The sequence below is a fragment of the Chelonoidis abingdonii genome, chromosome 1, assembly GCF_003597395.2.
Source record: "Chelonoidis abingdonii isolate Lonesome George chromosome 1, CheloAbing_2.0, whole genome shotgun sequence".
Lineage (NCBI taxonomy): Eukaryota > Metazoa > Chordata > Testudines > Testudinidae > Chelonoidis > Chelonoidis abingdonii.
In genome coordinates, this window is record NC_133769.1 from 69,402,018 (window position 1) to 69,413,916 (window position 11,899).

At 33.3% G+C, this 11,899-nt stretch overlaps 1 protein-coding gene across 9 annotated transcripts in view; it reads left to right on the top strand.

Moving 5' to 3' along the window:
• Positions 1 to 10,551, top strand: part of CPSF6 (cleavage and polyadenylation specific factor 6) — a 47,243-nt gene extending 36,692 nt beyond the window's left edge. For 7 of the 9 annotated variants that reach the window (XM_032796546.2, XM_032796544.2, XM_032796542.2 and 4 more), the window contains one exon: positions 5,272 to 8,515. The gene's annotated coding sequence lies outside the window, so the exon portion shown is untranslated. Of the gene's footprint in view, positions 1 to 5,271; positions 8,516 to 10,428 lie in introns of those variants that run through there. The other 2 variants (XM_075066352.1, XM_032796545.2) reach the window with 1 other exon arrangement.
• Positions 10,552 to 11,899: the final 1,348 nt, after the last annotated feature.

The following is an 11,899-nucleotide window of genomic DNA, read 5'->3' on the forward strand; positions in this document are numbered from 1 at the left end:
TGTTTTCTAATTGTATAATTTTTTTTGCACAATTAAACTGAATTTGGAATGAACTGCAAAGAGAAAAGTACACAAACATTGTAATATTCAATATGTATGTAGACTTTGTGCTCCATTTTTCATAACTTATTTCTCTTCCTGTTCTCAGACCACTGTAAGCAAAATCCTTAAGCCTTCTAGTGTACTTCTGGAGTATACGGTCCCAAAATAAACTACTTATGTCCATCTGTAGTAAAATAATCTTGAGCAGGGGTTCTCAAACTTCATTGTACCGCGATCCCCTTCTGACAACAAAAGTTACTACATGACCCAAGAGGGGGACCCAGCCTGAGCCTGAACCTACCACCATGGGCAGGGAGGCCAAAGCCTAAGGGCTTCAGCCCCAGGCAGGGGCCTGTGACCTGAGTCCCACTATCCAGGGCTGAAGCCCTTGAACTTTGGCTTTGGCCCTGGGTTGTGGGGCCTAGGCTTCGGCCTTGAGCCTCAGCAAATCTAATGCCATCCCTGGCAACCCCATTAAAAAGGGGTTGTGACCCACTTGGGGGTCCCGACCCACAGTTTGAGAACCACTGACTTGAGTATTAGTATCGCTTTAAAAAAACAAAAAACTCACACAACTTGTCCTTTCTGTGTCTGTAGAAGAATATTGTACTTGATAATACATTGTTACAGGTAGATCCCTGTTTTCCATGGAAAATAAAGTTGAATGTTCATAAGATTGACAAGCACGTCGCTTGTTAAATGTCAGATAAATGAGCCTGTTTTTTGAGAAGCTTGCAATTAATAGAAAAATATTTATTTTGCAGATTGATTGTTTTATTATTAAAACGAATAGCTATTAGCGTATCTCAAACAATATAGTAGTACTGTTCAATGCCTAACTGTACTAAGCAATTTGGCATTGTTTCAGTGATAGTTAATTTTGAAGATATTGCTACCATTTTTCTCAGATACACCTAGTTTCTGATTTTAAAAAATATTGTACTTGGGGAAACATGATGTTAATTTGGAAACTGAAGAAGCAACAGCTATAGAATGTGCAATATTATGTCTTTCTATTTCCTTATACTATGAAAATTCTTTACTTCTGTCAAATTAATAGGCCTTTTTTTGTAGAGCCAGCATTCCTCATAAGAGGTATCATGCTTTTTGTACATTTGGTTGAATTCACAAAACTCATTCTGGAGGAGAGAGTGTAAAAGAGAAGCTGTACCTCAGTGGTATGCTTTTCCTTTTTTGCTTTATAAGATTTATTTTGTTGTATTTGCGACTGTCTCAGTGCTTTATGGGAGTGGGTAGTCTATCGTTTAAAAGTTTGCAGTGCCTTTGAACAATTTCTGCACTTTCATCATCTCCTTTGAGGGTGCTCTGATAAAATATATGTTTGATTTTTTTTTTATTTTTTTTTTAAAAAGCAAAACTAAAATCTTGCCTATTAACTCTTTTCAAATGTATAATGGTATACTGTTTCTCAGTCCTGTTGGTATCGGATATCTTGTTTGTCTGCACACATTACTGCCTGGGATTCATTATATTTCCATCTTCCCTACACCTTACATTCTCTTTTCCCTTCAGTTGTACAGGCAATGTCTGACTGAAATTTGCACTGTGAAGCAGTTCCACAAGAAATGTATCTTTAAGGTGGCTGCTTTACATTTGAAAACTGTTACAGGGTGGGCTGGATACGGTATTGTCCAATGAATGAATAAATTGGGTTAGATTTTATCCTTTTGCTTACTGTGGTTTGAGAACTAAGTTTGTTTAAAAAATCCAACATAGTTCCCTTTTTATGTTTCTCTGTGGCAGCTTGATCTGCCTTTCTGTGTCTTCCTCATACCTGAATGTGAAAGATACTTGCCTAACGGCTTTTTAATTTGTAAACTAAAACCTAGTTTCTTCCTTTCAAAGAGAGAAATTGCATTTTATTTTTTTAATGAATCCTTATGAAAATTTTCTGTATTCTGTAAAAGGGTATATATTTCAGTATATTGATGTCATGTTTTTAGTAATCTGTTTTATTATGGGTAAAACACTGCAACATTAAAAATCTAATTTGTTAGGCAAATTGGTTAGAAAATGCAAATCTCTCTGCTGAACACATTTATGAACTAAGTTACCAGTTATTTTCAAAGAATAGACAATCTGGGATAATAGAAAAGGTTTAAAGTGACATGAAACTGGAGTTTGGGAATATATTTTCCTTTCATAATAGTTATTTTTGTGGGGTAGGGGTGGTTTTGGTGTCAACCTTAAAAGTATACATTAAGGTTGAACAAAGGTGTAAGGTAAGTACAGTAGTAATAGGTGAAGAAGCATAATATGTAAAAGAGTAGTGAAAGAATAGTAGCATTTACACTAATGAACAGCAGAGCTGAATTCATACAAGGTCTTCTGACTTAAATTCAGAAGAGCAAATGAATTTAGAGTCATGATTGAAACTGTTCTCTGCTCACTCTGTCGCATGTAAGTGTTACTGAAAAATATAACACTTTTGGGAGGTTTGTAATATTATAGACACTAGGTTGAGTTGAGGAATGAATTTCAGCCTTGAAACTGAATTTTTGTAAGATTTGACCTTTGTGTGTTAATGATTTTGTTTTTGTATAAAATAAGATAAAAGGAGAACTTTATTGCAGTACATGAACACGTTAGGAACTATTAGTATGTGGAATAAATCTGTATTTTTACCTCTTCCCTCTCCTCCCCCAAATGTGAATATACGATAGTAGACTATAACTTCCTTGAAATGGATACATTTGGTTAGGGTATTGCATTTATTTAAAGGGCATATGCACATACAGCCTTTTAAATATAACAATAGAAGAGAGTTGTCAGACTTTCATTTCGTAGCTGTTAAAATACTTATATGGGACATGCAGAGGTTTAAAAAAAAAATTTCAAGCTGCTACTGCAAGCTCCATCTAAAAAAAAAAAAAAAACCTGTTGAGCCACGTTAAAAAATGTATATTAGAAAATGAAGATAATCTCACTCTATATATGAAAAATAAAAAAATGCCCAACACTGGCAAATTAAATCATTACATAAATATACCATCAGAGGTGAGCAAAGTGTTTGAGACTACTTTTAGGTGATGTGAGGAGATGTAGACCAAGACCAAAAGATTTAGCCTTAAGCAGGCTATTCTACAAGTAAGATATTTAAAATGTGAGGAAAAAAAAATCAGTTTTATTAACAGGAACACTGGAAAACTCTTTACTGTATGGAAATAAGCAGTTCTTAGACAAAGAAAGAAGTGGTATTGCCAAAAGGCATTGACTAAAAAAAAAAAATCAATATGTAACCTTTTGGATTTCACCCTTTTTATAAGCTGTTTTGTACTTCAGTTTTCTACAAAGTAGAATGTTGAAAATATTATGCATACAGATTTATTTCCTACTATAGGAAGGATTAAATCTAAGCTTGCTAATTAGCCAGAATATGTTGACAGGTTGATTTTTTTTTGATTTTTTTTTAATGAGAATTTATACTAGTTTTACTAGTGGGGAATTTTAGTGTTTTTATGTTTTGTAATTTGTAATTTAGCTTCAGTATAATCTTGACAGTCTCTTAGAATCTGCATAGTGCCCTAAATTAAAAAGTGGTGATCCTGTACAGGTTCTTCAAAAGTACCTGTGATTCTTTATGAACTCTAGAAAATCTAGCAAACTCTCCCATTGGACTCAAACTTTTTATGTTAGTATTGTAAATCAAATTGATGCTTTTGGATCTGTTAACTGTCACTGTAGCAGTGCTGAAAGATCCACTATTTCTGCACAGCATTGTATTGCAAGAGCAGCAAATTCTGACATGCAGTCTCGCAGCTGTCATTTATTTATTTGCTCCTCTGATACATTGAGATCCCTTGTTTGCATTAATAACTTGGCTTTCAATTGCAAATGTTTGTTTGCATGCAGGTGACACTTTAGTACTACTTTGCTATTGAAAAATCGAATTTTAAAAGCAGCTGTGGGGATCTAGTCTCTTTTGGAGGAGAGAATCCCCAAAGGAAGTCACTAGTCAATACATTTGCCACTGATACAAAGTTCATGAATTTGGAAAGGTCTTCCAGGCACTAGTTCAAATTTCAGTGATTCTGCTGTGTGCAGACTGTAGTATATAGATAATAAACTCTCTCTTGTTTGTTTTATTTTTTTTAAATCAAACATTAGTGGTGATTGTGGGGGAAGGAAGGACATCTAATTATCTATCATCCATACAATACAAGTTTGCTTCCTAATTATCTTGAACCATTTTAGTAGTAAAAGAATCTTTATGACAGCTGTGCATTGGTGTGTGTTCATGAAATTGCTTCTCTAAATGTCTTTTTTTTTAAATGACCAGTTAGTGTGTTTGATTCTTTTAAGCAACTTGATTTAAATTCTTATGAAGTTGTTGAATGTGGAAATTGTGACCTGTTGATAACGTACAGTTAACTAGTTGTGTTTTGTAATGGAATTTAAATGAAGCATCAGTGAATGGAATTATACCATCCAAGTATTATGTGAGCTCTACAATTATATTTAAACAAGTTGTTGTGATTCCTTTATTAGATACATTGATTACTGAAATAATTAGTCTAACTAGGATGTAGGGTGTTTTGTTTTTTGTTTTGTTCTTGTGTGGGAAACCTGAATTCTCATCTGTATTGTATTTTTTTAAACAGTGGGTTTTTGTAATTGTGACAGTACTTTTTTTAAAATCCAGAGCCCCTATTAATTTGTTAGTTTCCAAATTTTGTAACATTGGTATCAAGCTGATAAATTGCAGAAAGTATTGTGCACTGTTAAATATATTACTAATATAAACATTTAGTGCAGTATTTAATTGTGAAAGAACCAGTTTAGAATTGCTGTAAATGGGTGGGTAAAAATGTAAAGAACAAATCTGGTTGTAGCAGCATCATCCAAGTACTTTTCTTATTGACTCTTGCAGTATGAATACTTCAGGAAATGTTCTTTATAAATGTTTCCATCATTCACAGAAACAGTAGCTATTTGTTTCTTGTGGTTTAGTACATTAATTGTTAAATTGCATTTTTTCAGCTTTCTTGTTACAACGATTAACATTTAGTAAAAATAGATTTTATAGAACAATTACACTTTGAGAATTTTCAGACAAACAGGTAGCTACTGCTTCGATAGCTTTTATTTGTGTTAGATTACATTATGGTGAAGTAGGTGCACGACTTGTATATGTATAGTTAAGCCAACATTTTTCTGTGTATTATGGGGACTAGCAAAATCTACATCACAAATTTTGACACATTACAGCTGAAGGAAGAGGAACACCTTGCAAAGACAAGAAACATTCTTCATGGAAAGATGCTTGTCCAGCAGTTTGCTTCTTGTGATTGAACTGAGCCTGTAAGGATTCATGGATAAAATGAACAGGAATAGATCTGAATAAAGCAAATCTGCATACATGGTAACCAGTAGCTCTTTTACTTTTTTATGTTGCTTAACTGTTTTATTTGAGGGAAACCTGTGTGATTTAAAACTTATAGCTTTTGCAACTTTATTACTGGTTATATACATTTGGCAATTATAATGTGCAAGCAATTGGAAAAAAAAGTCAAGTAAATCCTTGTTTTTATAGTAGTTTGTTCTTGTTAAAAATGTTCATATGATAATGTCTGTACACAGCACCACTTTGATTACAGTAGATGTAGTGTTGTAATAAACTCTTTAATGGGGCTGATGTGTAAAGCTGTTCAAGTTATTTGATGTTTACACCTCAGGGAAAGTCTTGTGTTCAGCAATATTTAAAGATAATGATTCTATGAAAACATTTATACTGTCTTTAAAAAGCATTGCAATACAGTTTTTGCATATGCATCAACCTAATCTTGCATTCAGTGACTTAAAAATACTAATGCCAGTCTTTCACATTTGATTTTGATATACAAATAGGTGATTACAGAAAGGCTTTAATAATTTGCTTTTCCAGCAGTTTTTACATAGATGGCCTGTGAATTTGCTAAAAGGCATGTAAAATTGTAAAAACTGCAGTTTGATTGACATTCTGTGATCCACATAGTCTGTCATTGTTTTGGGGAGAGGAAATCCTAGGTTGATGATTTTAGTAAACTGAAAATTGTCTCCTACAACATGCAGCTGGACTAAGACACTACGGTTTACATTATTTTCATTTAAACTCTTAATGTTGGGGAAATGCTGGCCTTTTTGAAATACAGCTGCAGTTGTTTACAGTTTTATGTTAATAATGCTTGTGTTTGTTTAGGTTTTCCAAGGCCATAGGCAGTCTGTACATAGCTGTATATTAGAAAAATGTGACCGATGAAACCAGTCATGATGTTTCCACTTTTTCAGATAATATGGATTCCAGTGGGCTTGGTATTTTCTTAAAACTGGGGTTTATCCACACATCTGTGTAAAAGGAGGACGGTACACTTGTACATCCTTCATGCACTAGTGGGGAATACCTTACTGCCTTAACAAAAAGTGAAATAGATTTAGTCATGAGGTTTTGCAAACTTGTCTAAAAACAATTTATTGGAAGTTGCAATTCAAACATTTTAATATCAGTATGAACTAAAGAATGAAAGCAAATTTCAAATGACTAGAATTTGTTCTAAATTTTATGAAGGATAAAAATTAGAATAATAGGAAGTGTGTATAACACTTGGCAAATTTACAATTTGCTTTTGCAGTGTGGTGTGGATGTTCATTCTTAAAATATAGTTTGAGTCACTTTAATAGATTAGTCTGAGAAGTTTTCACTTCTTTATGCAGAGAGCTTGCAGAGCACGTTTAAATGTTTTAAGCTAAGTTTCAAGACCTCAGTGGCTTCAAAAGGTAGTCTTTAAAACAAATCATTGGTTTATTTTATAACGTAATTTTATGTTAAATATTAAGGCCCTATTCAGGAAAACATATGCTTATATGCTTTATTGAACTGGGGCCTATATCCTGTGCAACTGCAAAAGCTTTATATAAACACTGAGACTCTTAATTTAATTTTTGTCATCTACCAACCCGCTAGATTTTCTGCAGATAGGCTGATACTACTGGACTTGCCCACATGCCTCTGCACATTTTTATTTCTTAAATTCTGTACCTCAGGTTCTCATGCACGGGATTATAGGTGTTTGTCAAACTACTTGCTTTTGACTTTCAGATGTTTTAACCCTGTTTAAAAATGAAAACTGACTTTTAAAACTTTGTATACTAAACATTGTATCAAACAAGTCACATGACTTTTTCCTGTTTATGTGAATAGGTTGGTTTTAACTAGTTCTGATGTAACTTCTTAGCTTTCTTAACAAACATTGTTTATTTTCTGTTACTTGTAATAAGTTTAAGGGAAGAAATAACCTGCATATACCTTTACATGGGAAATAGCTAATACCGAAGGGGCAGCAGGTAAGTAATGTGTCCACATGGCTAGAAAGCTTAAACCCAGAAAAGAAGTATTTTTTTAATTTCATCACTAAAATTAAAAAAAATTAAGCAGGAACCAAGGTTTTGTTCAAGTTAGTTATCTGAAATTGATGAATGATACTGTTACTCTTTCCACATTGGGTATCATTTCTTTTTCCTTCCTCATCCTTCTGTAGAGACTTCCATTGCTGGCAATGGAGGCACCAAAATATCCAACAGAAATATTAAACTTTTAATAGAAATCTGTGTGGCTTGTTGGTGAGGTCCTAATATATGAGGCCCCTAATTTCTACCTTGTCTCAATATGTATATAGTTTGAGTGGTTAGATAGCGATCTGATGTATCTTGTGACTAGATGGATTATCTCTTCATTGTGGGTTTACTTTTGTCAAATCTGTTCTGGTTTAAAGTGAAAAGATCATGTGTGTATAAAAATAATCCAAAAACCCTTACAGACGCCAAAAAGGAATATGTCCCATTATACGTTTCATGTGTGTAATTAGATCTGCAATGGAATTTGTATCATGCTTCAGTTTATTAAGCAGTACTGAAAATTTTCTGTGCCCTCTCAGGAGATGTCAGTTTGTTAGTTTACCAGCAGGTGATGCTGCACCTGGATGATGCATTAATTTTTCTTGAAGTGTTCTTGGTATCTAATTGTATTTATTCTCCTTCTGTTTGTGAAAGGACAAAATAGTCTGTTAGGAAGTACATGATAATTTGTATGTGGGCATTCATAAGTAACATTTTAAGTTAACATGACATGGCTCTTGTCCAAAGGATTAAACGGTTACCTGAAATAATGGATTTTTTTTAAAGCAACAAAAATAAGATTACTTTTACAGTCAGGTTAGCTAAGAAAGTTAGTCTGCTTTCTAAAAAGGTGTTTTTAAAGACTGAAAAACAGTAGAATATATTGGGGAAACCTGCACCTTTTGCTCTCTTTCCCTCTCTGTTCTTTAATGTGCCAACAACCTAAATTCAGATTGTATTACACAAGACAGACATTTGTCAGTTTTTTAAAAAAATTACATAGAATTCGGCTCTCAAATGGCTATTGCATTTGTGTGTATATGACAAAAGATACCTTATTAAATTTAGGCTTTAACTTATTTGAGTGGATGTTCTGATTTGGTTTCTTTGTTGAGAGTATTGAGGTTTGTGCATTTTTTTTTAATGCTGTATTTTTTCAATCTGATTATGCTTAGTTGCATACCCAAGTCCCTGTAAATGTTTTCCCTAGCTACATGTGGTTAATTGCAGATTTAAATGTTGTATGTATTTGTCATTTGTGTTTCTAGTAAAAATACATGGCATTCTTTTTAGAAATATCTTATTTCTTTTTTTCCTTTTCTTACTTCTGTCAATGTACAATTTACTGACTTTTTTACTAATTTTATTTATGGAATCTTATGCCCCTTGCATAAACTGTTTATCAGTGTGTTTTGTGTAAACTAAGTTATGGACTTAAAACCCTGGCTTTTTGCTAGGTAAGGTACACTGTGTCATATCGCATTATAGAAAAAAGTATATTTAATATTTCATTTATACTTGAAAGACTTAAGACCCTAAATTCCTTTGCGTTGAACTTCAAAAATAAAAACTTCATATTCTCATAGAAGAAAAGTAGTGATCAGAATATACAGATTTCCTGTAGGAGGCAGTATGTCTTTTGACTTTGGAAAGAAGCAGCATTAATTTTTAGGATGGTCAAAATTATTCAGGTAGTGGGTGATATTATATGTCTTTAGTGTACTGAAATGATTTTAGCATACAAGGCAAGACTGAATGTGCATTATTCAGAACCTCTGGTAGTATCCTACAATTTAGACTTTTTTACAGTAGGATAACTCGTGGTGAAAAGTTCCGTATTAAAGATTCTGTAATGTTTACAATATTGATAAAATGTCATCTTTTTAAAATAGGGATGGTCTAAAGGGTCATCTTAGATCCAGATCAATTGTAGTCTCTGCTTAGAGGCTGAACAAATGCGAAGTTTGTTTTTTCGTGGAAATATCCATGGTCATATGTTCTCTCAGGATTTTTCCTGTGTTGGATCAGACATGATAAAGGGCCCCTCTAGGTTTTGAACCTTTGAGGCCTGTTGAGATTTGGAGGTTTGAGTCCTTTCCTTACCCCCAGTTATAACTAGTTTAGTTACAGGTGCTAACTGGCAAGTAGTCAAATTTATAGTTTATCTCCTTGAAATAAGGAGAAATTTAATTTGAAATTTCCCGACCAAACATGATAGTAACATATACAATCATCTTAAATGTATAGACTTCATCATTAATAGAATTGTAATATAACCAATTAATAGAGCTTGTTGACACCACAACCCCTTGTTTATTTTGTGTAGAAAAGATTTGAACTGTTCATATTGTTGCCACATGTTGTGTTATTTAATAACATTCCCATGACGTCCTATAAAGCTGAGAAAATAAGGGGTATGCATTCTGAATACATGTGATGTCAAATTCAGTTTGCTTACTATTACTGATGTCTTGAAAAAAAAATAGGTAGTGTTAGAAAGGAGAATAAATTCTTTTTTGAGAAGTTTACAAAGGGTGACTAGCACTGATGACTCCTTCAGCCTTTAAAGGTTATGTGGTCTTCCTGTACTGTTCTTCTCCCTGATCTCCATTCTACTCAAAGGTGCAGTTGTTCAAGACATAATTTTAAAATGTAACCTTGGAAATTTTTGTATTAATAGAAGTGCAGACTTATTGCATTGCAAATTGTAAACTGATTGGTGTCTGTATGAATGCCTGACTCAAAAAGGTTTTTATGAATAGTAATTGCTTCCTAATACCAGCAGGCCAAAGAGTGTCATAAGGTATTGAGTTTCTGGAGACCTAGATTTCTCAGCAAGGTAAGGTGCATTTCTGAATACATTTTCAATTGACGCACCTAAGGTTCTAAATTAATTTTTTTATTAAGACTCATTCCTTTTTCACGTTATGCTTGGAATTTTACATTAATTTTCATTTTTTCATTGGTTTTTTTTTTTAATTACCTTTCTTCCAGCCTTTAGAAGACTATTTAGCAATTTGCTGTCCAACCTTGTTGGTCTTAAACTGCAATACTAGTTTACCTTGTAATGAAGAAATAAAATTCAGTTTTTATTAAAAAACAAACAAAACAAAAAAACCTTTGTGTGTCATTTTTATTTTGTCTAACATTCTTACAGCATTCAGCATGTCACATTCTATCAAAATCAGATATTCAGACAAATATAAATGTAATATTGTGTGCAGAAATAGTTGACTAAATTCTCTTCTAGAAATATTTTCATTCCTTGACTAGCAGTTGCCCTTTTAATTTTGTCATCTTATTTTTAAAATAGCGAACACTTTTCTGCTCAGCTTTGGAAGAAGAAAAGTGAGAAACATTCATTAGCCTAAATAGGACAATTTGATATTGGTAATTTCTAATACTGGAAGGCACCCATTTTCTCACCATTTAAAAAACCTGTGGTTCACTGTGTTTCGAACTATGAAGAAAGGATAACTTTAAAGATTTGCATAGCTTACTTTGTTGTCAGTGTATTCATTTTCTTCCTTAAATTAGTCTATATTATTCAAAAGCAAAAATGTGTGAATGCTATATACTGTAGTTTGGCACAAAAATCTCTGCTACCTGGCTTACACTAAACAAACTAAACCCTATCCTTTGTAATGCTGAGGATCTGTTCACCAGTTTGTCAGCCCAGGAAAGCTTGAAAGGGGAAGAATTGCTGTTCCCTGTGTATAGTTTTTCTGTTAGACAGTAAAGCTGTTGTCTTTACAATTGAGATTTTGAGTCTGTTGCTTGTAGTGGTTGCTCTGAAAGTGATGTGTTTGACATGATTCAATTAACATAGCATTGTCCTAAATTTGCACTTTGTAGTGTTGCCAACTTTCATGATTTTTTTTTTTTGAGTCTTGTGATCCTGGGTATTTTTTCTTAAAGCCCCTCTCCTGCAGTCATATGTGAGAATCTCAGCTTTCATTTAGAAAAAACAAAAATTCCAACTCTCATGGTTGCAGAGAAAAGGTTAAAAATGGGACTGAGTGCACCCCAAAGACTCAGAAGGCAAATAAAATGAGCCCCAAGGTTGATTTTATTTTTTTATTTTTATTTGTAATTGAATGCCTGAGGTTGGCAATACCTCACTCACCTTCTCTCTCTAATCTATGGAATCCAACCAAAAGGGTAAATGGCCCTCACCACAGAATAAGTTTGACACCCCTGGTTTAAACCATGAATCTTTAACCATCAGCATTGTCACACATGGAGTATTGTGGAACAAAGTTCTCACAGCAACATTGTGAGCATGAATTGCTGTATAATCACATTTGCATTCAGAAATTGATAGTACTGATATCTTCTGCTTGTCTGTAATGAGATTTTTAACAACAAAGATGAACTGGATAGAAAATGATTCCAAATAAAACATTAAACAGGGAAGGGAGGAGCCCTGTAGTTTCCTTAGGTCTTTTTTCAGTGGTGTGCAGAC